This window comes from Zonotrichia leucophrys, chromosome 5, assembly GCF_028769735.1.
Source record: "Zonotrichia leucophrys gambelii isolate GWCS_2022_RI chromosome 5, RI_Zleu_2.0, whole genome shotgun sequence".
Taxonomy (NCBI): Eukaryota; Metazoa; Chordata; class Aves; order Passeriformes; family Passerellidae; genus Zonotrichia; species Zonotrichia leucophrys.
The window spans coordinates 6,391,079-6,411,466 of record NC_088175.1 but is presented as its reverse complement, the minus strand read 5'-3'; the positions used below and the strand labels follow the sequence as shown (position 1 = coordinate 6,411,466).

The 20,388-nt window shown below is 39.8% G+C and overlaps 1 long non-coding RNA gene across 1 annotated transcript in view; it reads right to left on the bottom strand.

The window, feature by feature from the left end:
• Window positions 1–19,675, bottom strand: part of LOC135448598 (uncharacterized) — a 75,614-nt gene extending 55,939 nt beyond the window's left edge. Inside the window, exons 1-5 of the long non-coding RNA XR_010440515.1 lie at window positions 19,573–19,675; window positions 19,301–19,327; window positions 18,815–18,917; window positions 7,798–7,962; window positions 6,991–7,129 (exon numbers count right to left, since the gene is read on the bottom strand). This is a non-coding gene — a long non-coding RNA (uncharacterized LOC135448598). The remainder of the gene's footprint in view (window positions 1–6,990; window positions 7,130–7,797; window positions 7,963–18,814; window positions 18,918–19,300; window positions 19,328–19,572) is intronic.
• Between the last annotated feature and the right edge of the window lie 713 nt (window positions 19,676–20,388).

Below are 20,388 nucleotides of genomic sequence, written 5' to 3'. Positions count from 1 at the left end.
CTCCCTAAATGTGGCATTCACATACACGATTCTAGCTCACATATATCGCACATCCAATTACATGTGGATATCAGGTTGCCAATGTGTCCTACAATGAATGCATCATGTCCCCTGCCTGAACACAACCTGGTCCTAGTAGGATGAGGTCACAAAGTAATTAAAGTGTTAATAGACTTATGAATTTGATGTTAGGTTTTTACTGCTGAAAGATCAGCCAGAAATTATGCTGTGCATTTTATCCTGTACAAGTGTCTGTCAAAAAGGCTGAAAGTAGCCATTGGAACAGATACTTTAAACTTCATCTTCAAGCACACTATGCAATCTGGCTTAGTGGAAAATGCCTATGAGCTACTATGCAAGGAGAACAGAAAACATGAAGAAGACATTGGTTTCCTACCTCGTGATATTAAACAGCTGTGTTTATTCCAAGAATGTTTTACAGATAGGAAATCAGATATAATGGGGTTTTTTCTAATAGGAGTAAGAATTCTTTTAAATTCATTTTCTGAAGCCATTCATTTCTGTCTTAGCCACTGTCTTAACACTGTACATGCTCTCATCAAAATTAATCAGCCATAACTATTTTCACTGGAGTCAAGCACAGGCTTCATAGTTTCCAATTCAGTGCTATTCTTTGTCATCTTTCTTATTCCTAACTCTCAAGTTAAGGCCTTATGTTTTAATAAGCTGTCTTAGAAGAACTGCTGAAAGAATTTATCTGTGACAATACTTGGCAAACACAGATTTCTGGGTTTAACCCACTGAATCACTTCTAAGGACTTTGCCATCCAGGTACTGCAGTATTTGAAACACCACCTGCAACACAGGAGTCCAGCATGTCTGACAGCTTTTTCCACAGGCCAAAATTACCTTAGTGCAGATAGAGAACTGCCCATATAACACACTCTGGTTGTCCCAGACAGCTCACAAGAATCCAGCCAGCCATGGATGTATCGTAACATATACTCCGAGGATTTCCCATATGCAGATATCATCAGCAAATAACATAGCTCCTTTTGTGACTAATGCTCCAAATGACACAATGGCTAAGGGATGGCATTCCTCATGTAATGCAAGAGCCAAGCATAAATTAAACTGTTTTCATCTTTTTTTAAATATTACATGGCCACCCACCAACACCAATTTTTAGCCTTCTTTTAATCTTCAAGATTCTGTATGGTTTTTTGTTTGTTCACTGGAGCCTGATGGCAGACAAAATTTACTAAAATATAACAGAATAACCTCTTCCTGTCTAATGATTGGCACTGAGAGGGACTTTCAAGTTCTGGAAAGTCTGAAGGTCTTCTTCATAAAGCTGATTAGCTTCTCAGCATTGTACAGGCATTTCTGTAAAATTACCTAGGCAAGAGTGATCGTAGCCAAAACCAAGATTTATTAAAAGCAGAAAAAAGGGAATTCAAAGAAACATTTTCCTGAATAGCAGTGAACTTAACACTTCAGAGAAAATGGATTTCTATGATGGCACATGGTAGTGATGGGGTGAGACACATAACTTCAGGTAGTTTGCAAAATAAGGGTAACCTGACACAAACATCACACTGTTAATATGCTTCATCCTCACCTGAATATACATTTGAGGACACATATTCCTAATATGTCCCAAATTTTTGATGTTCTGTCTAAATACTTTTTATGATAGATACACAAATTAAAACACAGTATCAGTTTACAGATGAGTATATTCCTCATGATCGCTTCTCACTGCAACATCCACACAAAGCAGATGGTTACATTATTTTGTCTTCTGTCTTTGAACTTAATAAATAAATAATGATAACAAAACACCAGTGATTTTACCTGGCTGCAGACATCACTGGAACAACTGATGTAAAAGTTGGGAAAAGTGACAACCTTTCATCAAGTGAGAGTTGCTGTTTCTTTCCAGTTCTATCATTTTGCCTAGTAAAAGGCATTGCCTCTCTATACAAAATTTTGCCCTACTTCACTTTACCTAAATATCTCATAAATATTGAAAGTTCAAAGTATCTGCTGTTCATCTGCTCATTAGCTTTTCCCACTGTTAGTCACATCTACAGCTAAAGGAGAAGGGCAAAGATTAAACTGTCACTACCTTTGCCAACCACACCAAGGACTGTATGCAGTGGGAATGCTCAGAGATCCTGGCTTGCCAGCACAATAAGATTTTCAAGGCCACGTTTTTTAGGGTCGCTGTTGTGCTAAGCCAGAGCTGTGTCACTTCTCTGATATTTCCTGAGCTGAATGACGTCTCCCCACAGCAGGAAAGAAAAGGTCAACGTCCACTACTGGCAGATGTGCACAAGAATGGCTGGATTTTAAAGTAACACCATGTTCAGTCTTCAAGCTGTTTCTGGCCTCAACTTTTCCTAGAGTGTGGGAAAGAGAAAGGAAATCTATACAATAGTAGACATTGTCATGGCAAATGAAAAAACTTTATACATCTTAAAATATTGTTCTTAAGTTTCCTCATGTAATCATTGCCTCCACAGGTTTACATACATCTATTCATTGAATTTATTGGCTGTACATGCTTCCATCAAAATGACTCAGCCATAACTGTTTTCACTGGAGTTAGGCACAGGCTTCATAGTTTCCAATCTAGTGCTAATCTTTGTCATCTTTCTTATTCCTAACTCTGAAATTAAGGCCTTATGTTTTAATAAGTGAAGAAGATACAAGATACACTACTTCCACAATCCAATAAAATTTCTCTTTTTTTAGGCATATTCACACTGGGCTGAGTCTTTGTTTACAAAATGGTTAAGGTTTCTAGTTATTGAAAGAGATCAAATATATACTGAACTCCACTTTATCCATTACAGAAATTAGCTTCAGTGTTTTGTTATGAAACTGTAAAACACAGCACCAAGGAGAACCACAGATTCCAAAACTCTGTCAGAGAACCCCTTGGGCACTTCAAGAGAGATTAAATCTACAGATTGTTCAGGACAAAATAACTTGGCTTGCTTTTTGGCACCAGAAAAAAAAATACCACCATTTCTAAGACCTCAGTTTCAGTTTGCTCCTGATTTCCCAAACATCTCAAATTCTCACTGCTGGAATTCCTTATGGCCGAATTCCATCCACTTTTTGTTGAAGAGCCTTCTTCACAGAAATATCACAAAATTATCTCATGGCAAAAATGGGTATTTTCTAAACCCTCATCTTAACTATCTAATCCCTGCACTTAAGCCTTCATCTTCATTTCAATCATAACTGAAGGCTCCAAGCCTGATTTAGGGAAGTCAGGAGGCACAATCCCTTGGTTTAAAATAAGAAATAGACAGAACAGCAACAATACTGTACTCCCACATTCTGAAAAGCAGCTTCAGACTCTGTAAATGTATCCTCATAGTCTACAGAGACAAGGATAGGAAAAAACCCCATCACCTGAGAACCCCTTCCTAGTGTCTAGGAAAGGGAACACAGACCAGCACAGACTCCTTCACTCACATGGAGAAAGATTCATGACCAGGGCTGTCCCTTCCTGCTGACCTGCTGAAACAGCCCATAAAACACATCACCCAGCAGGTATAGCATCCAAGCCTGGTTATAAACAGAGCTGCCCCATAAAACTGAACACCTGTAATTCCCTGAGGCACCAACACTGCCTAATCTCAAGCATGCAACGTGACTGCACTGCAATTTCAAAGCAATCTCAATTCAGACTTCAACCAAATTACATTAGCTCAGTTTATGCCACTCCCTTCTGTCCACATTAACTTTCCTTTTTTCATATTATTAGTTTTCAGTTGGCAAAGTTTCCTTATCTGACACACTTTTCACAAACATGAACACTGCAGCAATCACTGCAGCAGAGGGGTATGAGAAGGGCAGCTGATCCCTCTAAGTAATAGTACAGATTGTTTAGGCAACTGCAGCCTCTGTTCCTCACTGACTGGTGTCAATGGCAATTAGCCATAATAGTATTTGCAATGTTGCAGTGGAAGAAACACTAATCTGTGTTTGTATTTATGTCAAATTGTGAGCCTGATGTATTGGCACTGACCAGTGCTGCAGTAGGCAAAAACCCAGAGACTGTAAATCTTGTTTTCCCTTTGAAATTTCATGACATAAGAACTGTACTTCCTGGCACGTTTGTGCTCTTTTGCTTGTCAGAAATGTGGAATTAAAAAAATAAAAAAGCAATGCTAAAAAAATTGGGACCTTTCTATATGGAAAGTATTGCCTTTCCTTCAGAAAAGCCAACTATTCAACCTTTTTGAAATTTGGTAAGAGAAAACCAAATAATTTTGGCCAAAGCCACATAGAAATAGTTTGGGGGTTTCCCACAAAAAGCCCTGCAAGTTTCTAAGAAATGTAGATACTATCTGGAAGTACATTCAAAAAAGTCTTTTTTCCTTTCAAATAAGGATTCAGACACAAAGGTCATTTGGGGTAATCTCCTCCTCCTTATTTCATCCATTATGATACTGAATTTAATTTCATTAGAAGGAAGCCTCTCATCAAGCACTATATTTTTTTTTTTTTAATTAACAACTTTCATGGCTTGCATGGGAAAACAACACAAGCCTTTTTTATCTGTGTCTGTTGTCTGCTGTAGGGGAAACCTCTAAAAAATATAACAGCCCAGCATCACTGGTAAGTATTATCACACATAAATCCAACTGTCAGTTATAAATTCTGACAATGCTTAACTGTTCAATTCAATCTCAGATGAAGCTAAAACCAGGCAGTGCTACTGAAGAGAAAGATGGTGACAAATTCCAAGTATCAAAATATCTTATGCTGACCCAGAGGATTTATGATCCTGAAAGCATCTGACCTCAATTTGAAGAACTTTGGAAAATTCTACTGTTGATTTGTTCAGCATATTTCAGGAAACAAGAATAAAACGCATAATAAACCATGATCTATGCATGAGGACATATCTAAACAGCTAAATATATAAAGAGTTTTTCTATAACCCAAGAAAAACAGCAGCAAAAGAAAAGACCAAAAAAAATTTAAAAAACAGACCAAGAGAAGATAAAAGTTTTCACTAAATTTTTCTCCATATCCTTAACAGGTTCAAAAGTCACATAGAGGTATAAAACTTATATTAAGAGAAATATGGAGAAGAACAAAGAGAAATATGGAGGAAAAAAATAAAACCAGAGGGGAAAAAAAAAATTGAGACTTCACATATACTCCTAAAAAAGTTTCCATGCAGAGAAAAAAAAAAAGTAAACTAAAATTTCAGGAACAGAGCACTTAGAATTTATTATTGCATTTCCCAATACCACAGATATAGGCAAAATCAGAGCATGTAAATGAGTTCATTTAAGTCTCATATTCCTGACACTTTTCCAATGAACATTTCAGACTCATTTTGAAAAACACACCCAAGACAGATTTTCTTCTGGTGTTTGCCTGAGTGGCAGTCTTGCCTCTGCATAAGAATGCCGCACTGTTTTCAGATCCATTCCAACACTTTTCCTAGTGTTTCACTTTGAACTGAAGAAAATGAGAATTCTCAAGATGCACCCTTTTAGAAGACTGAGTCACATCAGGTCACAGTGATTTGGCTTCAATGACTACATAAAACATTGCAGTTGGCACAGATGTATCATAAACAGCTTGGTAGTGTTTTTGAACGAAATGTGCATGCTTGGAAGCCTGCTGAAAGATGAACATGGAGATGTAGATTTTCACTTCTCATTTCTGCTTTTCATGCTGGCAAAGCACCTGCATGTTACAGGCAAATGCTAAACTCTGTTTGGATGCAAGAATTTACTCCCTCCCTCATTTATATCCACTTTCATGGCATTCTCATGTAGACTTTCTTCTCTGTTTACTCTCAGTTTAGTGGTGTGACAGCCTCTGGTGTTCCACCTCAACAGTAAATCCCATTTTCAAAGTGCCTTCTCGAGAACCACACTGTAAGATTCATGTGTCTGTCTTCACCAGAAAGCATTTTTAAGGATTAGTTGGCAAATCTGGGGTTCAGAAATTTCTGCCAGTACCAGGAATATATCCCAGCTCCTCTATGCAATAATAAGAAGCTTCCAGCTCCCACCTTGTCACAGCTGGGCATGAAGAGGACAGAACTGAAAGTATTGATGTGGCTCTGTGGAAGAAAATCATGCAAAAAGCAAGAGGAATGAGGCACTATTTCCCCCCAGCTTTACCCTATGATAAATTCAGTCACTTGAATGGAGTCACCCTGGAGTAGAATTAATATAATACAGTGATAAATCAGGCCTATTGATGCACTGACAGTGCCCCTGTAGGACCTTCTCAGGCCGCCAGCCTACTGAACATTGCTCACAGCATTGTCTTCCCAAGCACTGTGCCATGCCATTTCCACAGACAAATTGTTTCCTGACACAGCAGAGACAGATCTCCATGCTTCCTGCTTAGCTAATGCATTATAACCACATTGTTTTGCACTGGTTGCCCTCTAATTTGTGTGCAAAAGGATTTCTGAGTCAAACACACAGCCCTCAGCTGTGGCAAATCCATGTGGAGTTTTGACTCCTAAAGCATCCAAAGATCACAGAAGTTACAGATGCAAAATGTACTTCCCTACTTTTATTATTTGATTATTTGAAAAGCCAGGAGAAAAAAGATGGATCAGGATATTGGAGCCAAGAATGCTTTCTAAGGAGGCAGTGATAGCCAAACTCCTGGCCTTGAAGTCCAAGGTAGAAAAGGATGCCCTGAGGAAATATTTATACATCTCTTGGCCCTTTTTGGACTCCTCAGAAATTTTCTGCTTTTTGTTTTCTGACAGCTATTAAACCCAAGAGGCAGTTTTAGACAGTGAAATATTATGTCTGTGTCATAATTGCTTGGTAATTAGCAGCTCTCAGCAGCAGCAGGCCAAATAATAAACGTTTCTTCCAAGTATATCTAGTCATTGTTTTGATGACACCTTTCCAACTCAAGGTTTCTCATTTCTGGCCAATGTCAAAAATGCCACAGGGGTGGGGCAATGTCAAATGAAAATCAGACTCCTCTTTGGAAATCAGATAGGAGTAAAAATACCTTAAGAAAAGAAAGTCCAAAAACCAGGACTGTTCCAGCCTTCTTTCAACAACTCCAAGAGACCTTTGATGGTGGAAACATTCTGGTTTTCTCCTGCAGATCCAAAATGCCAAGAGATTATGTGCTGTTCCAGGCAAAGCTACAATGACAAAAATCAAAATTTATGTTCACAGACTTACTTCATGCCTACCCTGAAAAGTTATGTCGATGTTAAGAGGTGAGAAGGAAGGCAACATGAGCAGGAAGATAAAATACAGATCACCATCTCTACAAACTTTTCCACCACTGTAAGCAGAATACAAAAAATCTCTTCTGTTCTTCTTGCCTCACTCCCCCTCTAATTAATACAGAGAGACACTGCTATGGACAGAGTCCATTTGCTATTTTACATGTCTGCTCGAGGGTAAGTAGAGCCAGCACCTACAGTCCCTTGCTTACATTGGCTTAACATCTACAGATCATAACAGAATGCTCAAGGACTACTATAATAGCATATGTTTGCATTTCAGATGTATTTACATTTAATTAAATAAAGTCCACCCTTTTTCTCTAATCACAGAGGGCAACTGTCCTTGTAGGCCTAAATGAAGACGCCTCCTTCAAAAACGAATGACTGCCACCAAGGAAAAATATGGCTGTTTGTCCACAATCTTCAGGAAACACTCAGGGATGTTGGAGACAGAGAATTATTGGTCAAAAACTTGCAAGTTCCTCTGTCCCAAAAGGTAGAAAAATAGATGTAGGTCTAATACTAAAAGAGTAGTTCCAACACATCTATAGCTGTGATCTTCCAGACATGTGTCCCACCTTTTCTAACAGGAGTCTCTCCTGGGTATGCCCACACTCCAGAAGGCCAACTGCATCTTCAGCTGCACCCAAAGCAGTGTGGCCAGCAGGTCAAGAGAGGTGGTCCTGCTCCTCTACTCTGCCTTCACGAGACGCCACCTGGAGTTCTGCATCCAGCTCTGGCATCTGCAGCACAAGAAAGACATGGACCTGTTGGAGCAAGTCCAGAGGAGGGCCATGAAAATTATCAGTGTTGGAGCAGCTCTCCTGAAAAGAAAGGCTGAGAGAGTTGGGGCTGTTCAGCCTGGGAAAGGGAAGGCTCTGGAAAGACCTCATTGCTGTCTTTCAGTAGTTAAAGGGGGGTAATTAAAAAAGAGGGAGAATGACGTTTTCAATGGCCATATAGTGACAAGGGGGAACAAGGCATTTCATTTAAAGGGGAGAGATTTAAATTAGATGTTAGAAAAAAGATCTTTACTCTGAGGGAGGTGAAACGCACAACAGTTTTCCCACAGAAGTTTTGTATGCCCCACAATCCCCTGCTGGATGAGACCCTTTCTATGGCTCTATGATCTTCCTTCCTTCTCTACTCTTTCTACAGAAAGACATTTTGTCTAATTGTGAATTGGCTGACAAATAACCAGGGCTCAGCCCAGATGTCCCTCACTCCTCAGGGCTAGGAAACTCCATCAAGAGGATGGGGAATATACTTCAGAAATGGGGGGAGGTACCTATTGTGTGGCATTTTCAGACTCCAGAGACACTCTCCTAGAGCCCTCACACACTGAACAGGGTGCTTTGAAGGTTCCACCCATCTTGTATACACTTCCATTTGTTTGTAAAACAAAGCAACCTCCACAAACCAATAAAGAGAGAAGGCCTGCAGAAAAAAACCACACAGATTAACTAGATATCCCATGTATTTACTTTAGACTTCACTGCTAGTGACGGTCTCTATGTGAATAAAATAAACTAGCACATTGACAAATTATCCAAGCTTGAAGGAATAACAAGAGTTGAAATTATTGCAATTACACAATGTTCACAGGAATGCCAAGCTGAAATTCTCTGAACTGTAAATGAGACCTGAGGGTCAGGTTCTGGTCCAGGAAACACATGAGAAATCTCAACCAAATAAGTGAAGTAGCACTAACAGTAATCCAGTGCAGGACTGTGTGGGCTGCCTCTTCCCTGGGGAAATTTTCCCACCATTTAGACTCCGAGTCTTTGACTTCAGCATTAAAAGTACTGTCTTCTTGTAAGCTCAGTCATTAAGCCTTTCTTGCTCCCTTACTATTTACTTTCTTGAAGGAGAAGCTGACCCTTAGTCATGAGAACACAGCATTCTGGGCAGCCTGACCTGCACCTTTGAACTCTGTGACTTCTCCACAGAGACAGATGCCTGAAACACCAAGGGATGCCCTTCTTTAAATAACCACAGTCCTTCTGAGATCACTTCAAAGCGATACCCTCACACATCATTCTGGACCCTTAGGTCCACAATTTAAATTCAGTTCTACTTTAACAGCAGACAGTGTGGGGAGGGGGACAATAAAGTAGGATCTCCCTAAATCAAAGTAATATTATGTTTGCCCACGCTAAGTGAACAACAGATCCCTTTAGACATAATTTCCTATGGTTGCCACAACTTCCAATGCCATAGGGAGGCTTTCTTGGATAGCCTTCAGTCCAAGATAATCAACAGACACTTCACATACTCCTGTGCCTGCCCAGCCTGCTTGCTACACTTTGACCACTGGACTATTTTGACTTTACACACCTTCTGCACATCACCAGCATGACAGAAGCAGAATTGTTTCATCTACTTCCCATTCCTACCTGATACAAACCTGGTGGAAATTATAACTACATTCATGTGTTATAAGTTGGCAGAGAACTTACCTTGTGATCCTCCAAAAAGGCTTTTATTACTGAGCTTCACATTAGGTGCTAAATTCTTATTCTTTAACACTTTTTATATAACTTTACTTCATTAGTTAAATCAATGCCGATGATATCCCATAGATTTGCAGGGGGTTTCACCTACTTATGCATGACCCTGGAAGCCTTTTTAATGGGATGTTGTGGAATATATTTTGGCAGGACACTGAAAACAAGCTTATTTTACTTGCAAGATCACATAATCAGCTCAGCAGTGCTGAAATGTGGCAATGAAATCCTCTCATCGCGTAGAGATGATGATCAGCAATACTACCAATAGATAGGAAAAACTAACCGAGTCCTCCTAGTCAGTGGATCTTACTTGCATTTAAGGCTGACACATACATAGCAATTTGCCTCTGTTCTACAGCAGCTGCAAACTATTAACTATGACAATGAAGTTGATTTTTAAACCAACAAATATGACGGCTATTATGAAAGTTTTACCACTGTCACATGGTGTGCAGTCTTTAAATTCATCCCTTGCTGTGTGGCTGAACTTTTATTGAATTTTTTTTTAAATTAAAAGAAGGTCATGCGAGGACAGAAAACCTCTCTGTCAATCAGACTGTGCAGTGCACAAAACTCTTCCAGAACTCTCATAAAAGCCAAGACCAGCACACTGCACTTAAAGCGCAGTGTTGCAGAGATACCACAACTGCATTTGACAGATAAAAAGATACTCCCCCTCATTCCCTATTGCTTCTTTCCGCCTCCAAAATGCCATCATCTTTGCTGGGTTCCCAGAAAACATAGCACTGAATGATCTATTTGCCAACTGAGAGAGTTTTCAACATAAGAAGCCTTCAAAATTATACCCATGGTCCAAAGCACACACCTTTGCTCTAATGCACTGGTAGAAACAAATCAAATGAAAACAGCTTCCAATCCAAGACTTACACAGAGAAGAAAAAGAAGAATTTTAGCTTCCTTTGACAGCATGTGATGCACTGAGGGAATGCTTACAGTCAGATATCATAAAAAATGTCTCTCATCACGTACAAATAAATTGTGGTCAAATAAATTTGTAAAAATCAAGATGTAAGCTTTAGATAATTTTCTATTTTTCCCCATATATGCCCAGTGAAACAGGACAAAAATTTTTGATTTCTAGAAGCACTTATAACTATTCAGCTGAAGAAGTGATTCCTCCTGGTTTCTATTTCCATTCATCTTCTTTCTCACCTCATCATATGAGCTACCCTTCTCCTTCAAAAGAACTGTGCAGAAACCCACAGGCAGAGCAGGGGGTGAGCCTCGCTATTTTACATAACAAAATCATATGCATCAAAACACACACACACACACACAGACACACACACACAACTTCCCAAATGTCTGAGGTTAGTTATCCTTCATGTCCTGACAAGTTACACCCACCTTTCCCAGAGGAACTAACTCACTCCATAACAAATCCCAGATTTTTGTTAAAACAGCAAATAAATTAGGACCACCTACCACCCAATCCTGCAAGCACTTACTGGTAGACATCCCTGCATGCCTACTGCCATGCACAACCTCAGAGTTTCAGCTGGCCTGTCCGTGACACAAAGTGCCGTATCTCCGGCAAATGTTTCCAGAGTTATGCTCCATTGCTAGGTCAAAGTCAGCTCAATTCTCTAACCCCTGTTTACAGTCAGCCTCCAGCACTGGCTTATGTTGGAATAATTCATAAGAATGAAACACAAGTCTGGATTTCAGGATAAGGCCCCCAGTCAACATGTGAGAGCATTTATGACTCTGTGAAACTTACACTAAAAAATAACTTAAAAACAGGCAGCATTTTCCTATGAGTGTCCAGTTTTCCCATGTTCCAGTTTGCTCTTTCAAGAAGACTGGTAGGCTGAGATATTGGTCACTATGTGAAAATGACAACATTCAATTAAAACAATAGCAATTTTCAAGAGACACTTTTTTTCAATAGATGTATGACATTCCTAGACATTCTATTAATTAGCAGGCCCCAGGCAACACATTTTGAAAAACAGAACAATCTGGCCTTTGATTTTTATCCAGGCCTTACCCAAGATCACACAGAGGTAGCCAGACTGCTGATAGATCCCCCACACAGAGCACACACCCCCAGCAAACAGCTGTGCTAAGAACTGCATGTAAATCACTTTGAAGAATTTTCAATCTGCAGAGAAAGAAAGAATTATTTATTCATAAATGAAAAACTGCTGGTGTTGGACTGGGCAATCAGAATTTGTTAAGTCTACTCTACTAACAAGTTCCAAATTTGTTTCTGAGTCCTTTTTTCCAGTTACCTGCTTTAACTTCACTTTACAAGCCATTCAGAATGAAAAACATATCCTAGATATTGTCTATATTTCAGGACCAGGAATTCAAACAAGCCTATTACTTTCCAAGTATGGAGGTTATTAATATCCTGATGAGCACCTGAAATTAGCAGCATCTCATGTTCTACACCTACATGATGGTTATCTAGGAAACTGGCATCCTTGTTGCACCTTTTCTGGGTGGCTGTAGCTATAATCCATCAGTACACTGGATGAAAAACACCATCTCAACAGATGTTGTAAGATGCCAGCTGAAACACTCCAGCTTTTGATACTCCCACCTGCATTAATAATTTGTGGTTGCATTGGATAAAGATCTGTGAGTTCCTTCACTTTTAGGAATTTATTAAGGTAATCAAAACTTTGGAATCTTTCTTACTGGTTGTATTATTCATTTCATCTGTAGACAATAATGGCCCTCTTACATTAAGGATAATTAGGGCCTTAGATGGGTTTTCCACATTTTCAGTGATGTAGCTGTAATTAAAACAAAATCCAAAGGGAAAAGGGGAGGAGTATTTGATCTTGAAAGAAGTCAGACTGTCTGGAGGATATGTATTTTGAAGGTTTTATTGGTAGCCCCCAGAGAAAGGCAGCTATAACCTAAGCTTGAAGGCTAGCAAGGGCAATGTGGGTTTGTGTGGGAGGGGGTTAAGTCTAATTTGTAAATGGTGAGTTATTAGCCCTGACATTTGAGAATAGACACTGCATTGTGTTGATGATGAGAGCAACCCTAGTCTTCTTGTTAATGGCAGTGATTCATTCTTTCCCACTCAACTATTGTTCCCATTTACCTGGCAAAGAGAATTACTTGTTATGTGTTTCCAGTTGCTGATTTCTGCAAAGACTGCTCAGATGAGCAAAAGCACAGGAGAAGAAATGCACAAAACAGGCAGAGTTCTGGGAAAAGCACTAGTGGATTTCTGAAAGGCTCTGTAGCCTTTCCCCCCTCCTCTACTCCCCTTTGCACCTGAAAAAACCCTAGCTCTTTTCCGCCTTACTCAGTTTTCAGACTCCCTTTCAATTCAGCATCATTCCCTTAAATTCATGCTTTCAAAACTATGTAAAATATCTGAAGATTTGTAAAATATTTGGAAGCTTTAAATTACTTTAAACCTATGTGTAGTCATACATTTGGTAACACAGAGCAACCAGCCTTGGATTTTCCACTACAGCCTTACCCAGCTGCACAAAAGCAGCTATGCCAACAACTGCCTCCTATACCACATGAAACCACCCAGAAATCCCACAAGGGGTCTCAGCCAATTATCCTCACAGAAGGCCATATACTGAGTTTTTTTTAAGTTGTCTGAAAGCCATGGAATATCAGGACAACAACCAGGAGTAAGTAAATCAAGGCTGAAGCCTCCAGAGAGAGCTGTCTCTCCAACAGTGTGTTTTGTAACATGCCTGGCTACCGCACTCAGATTCTCTGTTTGTCACTTGGCGAACTGCAAACCCAACACTTCTGAGGCTGCCTCCCCTCCTCCCCAGCAGACCGTGACACTGGTAGATGGGCCTGATCCCTTGCTAAAGTGGAAGAGCTGCATTGACGTCAGTGATGAGACTTCTCTTTCTTGCAACTACCAATCTGGCCCTCCCACTTCTACAAATGACCCCGAGGGGACGATATGAAACACAAAGCTTGGAAAAGTACAGAACTATGACTTGGGAACGGCCCATGGCACAGATTAGGGAACAGTAGCCATAAAGAGTTTGAATCCAGATGTGAAATTCCCCAACGCCAGGACTATTCAATCCCTGTCTCATATGTGAGGCAAACAAGCAAAATTAACTATTGGGTCAACCTTGCCTGTAAGACACAGCTGACTGTGAGCAACTCCACAAGAAGATCTTTGGGAGCTCTTTACTTTCAGGACATGCAAACAGCTCCATGCCTGTGAAAAGGCTGAAGCATGTTCCACCCTTGGTGCAGCCAGCCAGGACCACTGCAGCAGGCAGGGCAGGGCAGCTGACACACTGGGGTTTGCTGTGTGCACATACTTCTTGTGCCCAGGGAGCACAGAAACCACAGCTGCAGCTCTGCCAGTGGGGTGGAAGGTGTCACGTCCAGAGGCAGCAGTGGGCACTCAGCTGACCTCAAGCAAACAAAGCCTAAGTGGAATGTGGTATCCTCAATTCCGGCTTGGGTTTCGAGTGACTAAGTGATGAGATGCATGAAATTCATATTGAGTCCCCAGGCTACTACATGCATAGAGCTACAGCTCTCTTAAGCTGCCTCAGCCAGCCATAAAGGTAGCTGGGCTTTGGCCATGCAGAATTCCCACAGATTTCAATGGGAATTTCAGTGTTCCAGTCTGGACTCCAAGAATGCGGTGCTGGACCCAGAGCTCTGATGGCTGGAGCCGCATTCAATATCAGTGTCTGGCAACACCCATTTGTAAAACAGTGACTCATTCACAGGCAGAACTTTAGAGGGACAGACAGGATGACTTTAATCATTTCCATTTCTTTAACAAAGCTCAGTTAAACCAGATGAGCATCCTGGATGATAATAGTTGGTATTAACCTAATGATCGCAGTGATCCACTGGCACAGTCAGGAATAGTTTTATATCCTACAGAATGCATTGTTTTCATTTGCTTCCAGAACACAGCAACTAATGGACTCCTGAGGCTAAGGACAAAATAATTTTTAAACACTCATGAATTTATTTAGGAACAGGGCTTTTTTTCTGAAAGTCAGAGGCATGGAAATAAATTACAGAAATTAATTTGAAAGAGAACATCTTCAAAAGTACGTAAGTGACTCAGGAGCCTGAGACATCAGATAAATCAGCTGCCATTAGCACTTTCCATTCATTGTAAACAAGGGAACAAGTGTTTTGTAAAATGGACTGTATAGGGAGGGACATTTAATTCAGGCAGATGAAGGTCCTCATTTGTGCACAGTCCTTTCCATGGACCAGTTGAGTTTAGATTCAAATATACAGTTTTAAGTCTTTCCCTCTAACACTATCATACATCAATCCTTAGACCCAAGAGAAAGCATCTGAAAGCAAATTCCTGAAGTTGGAATTTGGCACTGGATTTTTACTCACAATTTCTTTTAAAAGAATGCCCTGTCTTTAGGGCTCCATATTTCCAGATCACATCTGGCTAACCCTTTTAACATATTAAGGATAAAATTCCATGGCAGATTTGCAAAAAGATGCAATTCCATCTGCAAATGCTCCAAGATACCCTGGTAGAAGCTACCTCTGATCCTAAAGTCTGGTAACTGCAACCCTCTAGTTCTGATCCCAAACTAATATACTCTGCTTCCCAGCAGAACTTACCAGCTCAGGCTCAGCCACATACTGATGATGGCTACACAGATTCCCATTCCCAGGCAGCTTTCATCCACTCAGCTTGGAGCATGGACAGAGTGAGTCCATATGTGCCTGCCAAACCCTGAACAGACATACCTTCAGTGATTCAAGAAGTTAGGAGTAGAAATGCTGGATGATCTTGAGCAATATTCTCACAGTTCAGTAAAGGCTGGCTTTTCTCACTAATTTGGAAAGCCTGCCAGAGCATGGTAGTTTCCTTTGCTCTTGAATTGATATGATTATTCTTTTTTTGAGTATTAAAACTCTTCTTGGTTGACACTTTTCCTACTTCACAGTAAGTCTTGCTTCCCTAAGAGGACAGAGCAATCTCCTGCTCAAAAGCATGTGTTCCTTCAGGATTCGCCTCCTCAAGAAAACATAAAATCAGCTCTACCAAACTCGTTTCATTAGTTTAATTTCCCATATTCTGTAGGGTGACAGGTTCCTAAGGAATACCAGCACCTCACAAAGTATTACCAAATGGACAAGATAGACATATTTAAATTCAGCACTGCAGTCTGAAAACCCTCTGGTTAAGATTATGGCAATTAAGTAACACATGAGATTTCCTACAACAGCATCCATCTTTGAAATGAGATAAACATCAGATGCTTCAATAGAATTAAACTTTCTACATTGCACATATATCGTAGTGCTTTATCTTTCTATAGTAAAATGCATAAATTGAAGAAAATAACTGGATTGCTTCTGAATGTTGTCCACTTTCGGCTACAGTCCCGGCCTATTGTGCAGCTCCATCATATCTGTTCCAGCCCTTTCTAGATCTCAGGCTACTTTTGCCTCACCATTTTTATGGCAAAACACATAACAGTAAGTTTGTCTGCCACCTCTATCCACTGCATATCTAGGTTAATGCAATAAATCAAGTGGAAACTACGTGCTTGGAGATCTGCAGCACTTCTGATCTCAGCATCAGGAGTTAAATGTAAGACAGAGAATTCATACAAGCCATTTCTCCCTACCCTTCCAAACATTTCCTGCTTTCTTCTCAGTTTTCTCCTCCACCATCATAACAGAAATTCATCACAGTTACATTCTATGACCAAAACAAGAAAACCTATTTAACCTTTCAACCACAATTCATCTAATTTTAGTTTTTGATGACCCCAGTATGATTCATTTTTCAAGTAATCTTATTAATCATTGTTTTTTTAGTAGATTTGTCCAGACTCATTCTTCTCCATACAAGTATCTGTAGTTCATTTATTATTTATATTTTTAAATCATAGGGATAATTTCTCCAGGCTTATACAACACTTCTAGTTGGGCAACACCAGCCTGTCAACACCTTCTTTTCCTTTTTGCAGAAATTCTTCCATCATGACTGCAGCATCCATACATATTCCAACTTTTGCATAACCTTGTCCACTGTCTCTAGTATTCACTTAAATTTGAGTTTGTCCTTTTCAATTTGCTTTAAAGAGAGTCTGTAGCAGTCCAGCTAATTCAGCAAAATCTTTCTTTTGGACTAGCAATGGTGTTAAGACACTGGGATTTTCATACTTAAAAATGCATTAATGCTTTGCTTAATGCATTTTCTCCTGCATCTCTTGATTTCAGTTACTTCCTGCTAATACTTTCCTTTCAGCCTGGGTAGCAAGGTAGTGGCAGATCTTACTGCAGCAGCATAAAAATATATTTAGGCAGTCTCGTGACAATAAACTAACAGGTTTGAAAATTAAGGTGTGTGAATTCTTTGAATACTTTTTATACCTACAAGTTCTTCATATTCTCTGACAAAGCAGTCTAGGAAACCTAATCTGAAAACATGCAAGAGCTATAATGACAAAACCTCCCAAACTTAATATCCTACAAATATGAGTTTACGGGTTGAAAAAAAATAATACCGCCTTCTTCTTCTACTGTCCTATTTAGCTCTCTGCTTTTTTCTTGCCTCAGTTAATACTAAAAGACGTGTGGAGATGAAAGCATGAGGTCTGTGACACTCTGAGGTATGGTCCAGGTGCAATACACACCAATCTCCTGCATGTAAGCATGTCTTCCTCTATTGCACAGGCTGAGAAACCATCTAGATTATGTTCAGCAACAAAGGAACTTTCTTTTAACTCAGCCCCTGGATTAATAACAACGTCACTTAGCATTTGTGATCACTGTTCGCTGTTTGCAGTGCCTTGTTTATGTGCAGCACTATAAGGTGGGTAGCACACACTGCCTCTCACTTATTTTCATAAGCTGAAACTAATTAATGTTTTGCATGCCAGGGATAAGAGGACAGCTGGAAACCATCAAGGGGAAATGCAAGCAGTACATGAGCTGTTTCTTCAGTCAGCTGTTTCACTGCCCAAGGCACACACAGGCAAGTCACAGCCTCATCTCTCAGGTCCAGTCCTGCTTTGCTCTGTCACTCAGCAGTCAATACAAGTATCCCAAATTTTCAGTGGTATAACAGAGAACAGGCTTGGGCCCAAATATCCTATTGGTACATCAAACATTCTTGTTCTATCAGAACTTGATACTTAAAGCCTTCTGGTGACATGGACAATCAGGATAAATTAGCAATTAATGCTGCTTAATTGCCTTAGTCTATGCTCAGAAATCTCTTCCAACTCACAAATAAAAGTTCACACACTCAAGCCACAAGTCTCAGACTACATACTCCATCAATAGACATATCTTTTCATATCTCCTGGAGGCCAAACACAGGGTTTGTCCTAACCATGAGGAATAGAAGCAGAGAGCTGAGGTTCACTGCAAATACCATCTTACTGGTCTTCATTACTCAGGCCTGGGAACAGTTATCGAGAATGCTTCTGCTGATCTCAGTTTCTGGTTAGTTCTCCCTCACTTAACCCTGAACCTTTCACATACACATGAAGACAAACACCCAAAGTTCTACATGCTAAGACTTAAACAAACACATTTTGTGCCAGGTGGCATAGGCCAATAACCTGCAAAGGTCCACACCCACACAGAATTACACAATGGACCACACGTAATTTGGAGTATGCCATTTGCCTATCACTAAAAATTATCAAGCACCAGTCATTTCCAGAAACTGTTTGCTGGTCTCAACAGATCAGTTACACTGCATTTATTTTTGCTCTAAGCAATACCTCCTATGCCTGTCATTCATACCAATTTGGGAGTTCACCCAGATACATCACTAACCCTTTCCCAGGTCCTCAAGCTCAACAACATTTAATTCACCAAGTGGAATTTCTCTGGCTCTTCTCTGCAATCCTAATTTCAACTTTTATCCTGATGGGCTGCCGAGACAGTCTGCTCCACAGGGATCCCAAATACTACAGCCCACTGCAGCCCAACACTACATGACAGCAAATATTTTGAAAGAAAGAAAAGACTCCATAAAACATCATTGGAGCTCTAAAACTCCAAAATGTGAATTCATACGTCAGCTGTAACACATTTAAGCCTTGACACTGGGCCAATGCACAGACGTCCCCAAAGGCTGAGCATGAGGTACCTTGCTGGTGGCTTGGGTCTCAGCTTTAATCCACTGGATGGCAAGAGGGTTGAGTCCAGCAGGGCCAGCACTCTGGGCAAGATCAACACAAGAAATTTTCTCCCTGCACGGTAAACAATACACCCTTTAACTGATAGCCTTAGTGATTCCTTCAGAACAAATACAAAGAATAGAAGTGAATTTCCAGGAAGTAGCTCCTGATCTCATCCCGAATAATAACTTGCAAGGTATTTTGTAGATTTTCAGCTGACATCAGAAAGGCCCAGCTAACAATCCAATTAATCTCAAAACAATAACAGCCCTTAATCTATCATATATCAGCAAATTCCTGTTTCTCTCTTTTCTAGCAAAAATAACAACACTGTAGTTGCCAGTGCATTAATAAGATCCTATTTCTGCTCCAGAGACTGAATCGAACCTTTGTTCTTCACAGCAAAGGATTAAGAAGGTTGCTATTTTGGTAATGAGATGTGGAGAGGTACTTACTTTGCAGCTGAGATCCAAGCTGGATGCCTGAGAAAGGAATAAACTGTGTTACCTCGGATGAACTTTATTTGTATAACCAGTATATCAAACTCTGCTAGTGTGATGCATATCATTAGCAATAAAGAGAGACTATTCATGAATAATTACAACTTGATAGAGTGCTTAAGCTCATTTACAAAATATGCCTTATGTTGTAGATAAAGTCATGAATGTAGATTTTAAGATAAGAACATACACACACATAAGAAATTAGAAAAAGTAAAACTACTTACTTTCTAGGTAGCCTATTGGTCAGTTTTTTGGTTTTTTTTCACAAACAAGTCTAATTTTTTTCCAGATATCTCACTTCTTTTAGCAAGCACATCATGGAGAAACACTGTCATAAAATGACACATGAAGGAAAAAAAAGTGTCAGAAAAAACAGCACATGGACAGGGACGAATAGGAGAATACTGAAAAGAAGATCAAATCATATGACACAAATCCAAGTGCTGAGGTCTCAACTCAGTGCCCAAAATGATTGAGAAAACTGTTTATGAGGCTGGAAAAGGAAGCAGTGACCTGTGAAAATGAAACCAACTTCATGAAAACATTAGTCATATAAAAAATATGTTGTTTATAGTTATCATAACAACATTTTCATTAAACAAACATGTTTGGTATATAAAGTTGTTGCAAGTAAAACATTTCCAAAGGACTAGGGTAGGTAAGGTAGTGTGGTTAGGACCTGGCATCACTTCATAATTACATAGGGATCAACTTCTTGCACTTAGAAATGGAAATGTTTGGGGCTTACATCAGAGGAGGTCTGAATTTCTAAATGAAAAGTATTTTTGTAACAAGATCTAGGAGCATCTTCAGATATAGCAAATACAAACAGAAATCAAGGCAAACAGAGTCTCAGCATTTCACTTGCATCCTGCCCATTGACTGTTGACATAAGGAAGTACTTTGAAAACATGACAAACAATTAAACTATTTACTAACTCTCATTTCCAGTCTATCAGGCCAGTGTATGTCAAACACATATATCAAAGAGCCACCATGATGCAATACAACCCCAGAAAGGACCAGAATGTCAGAAAGAA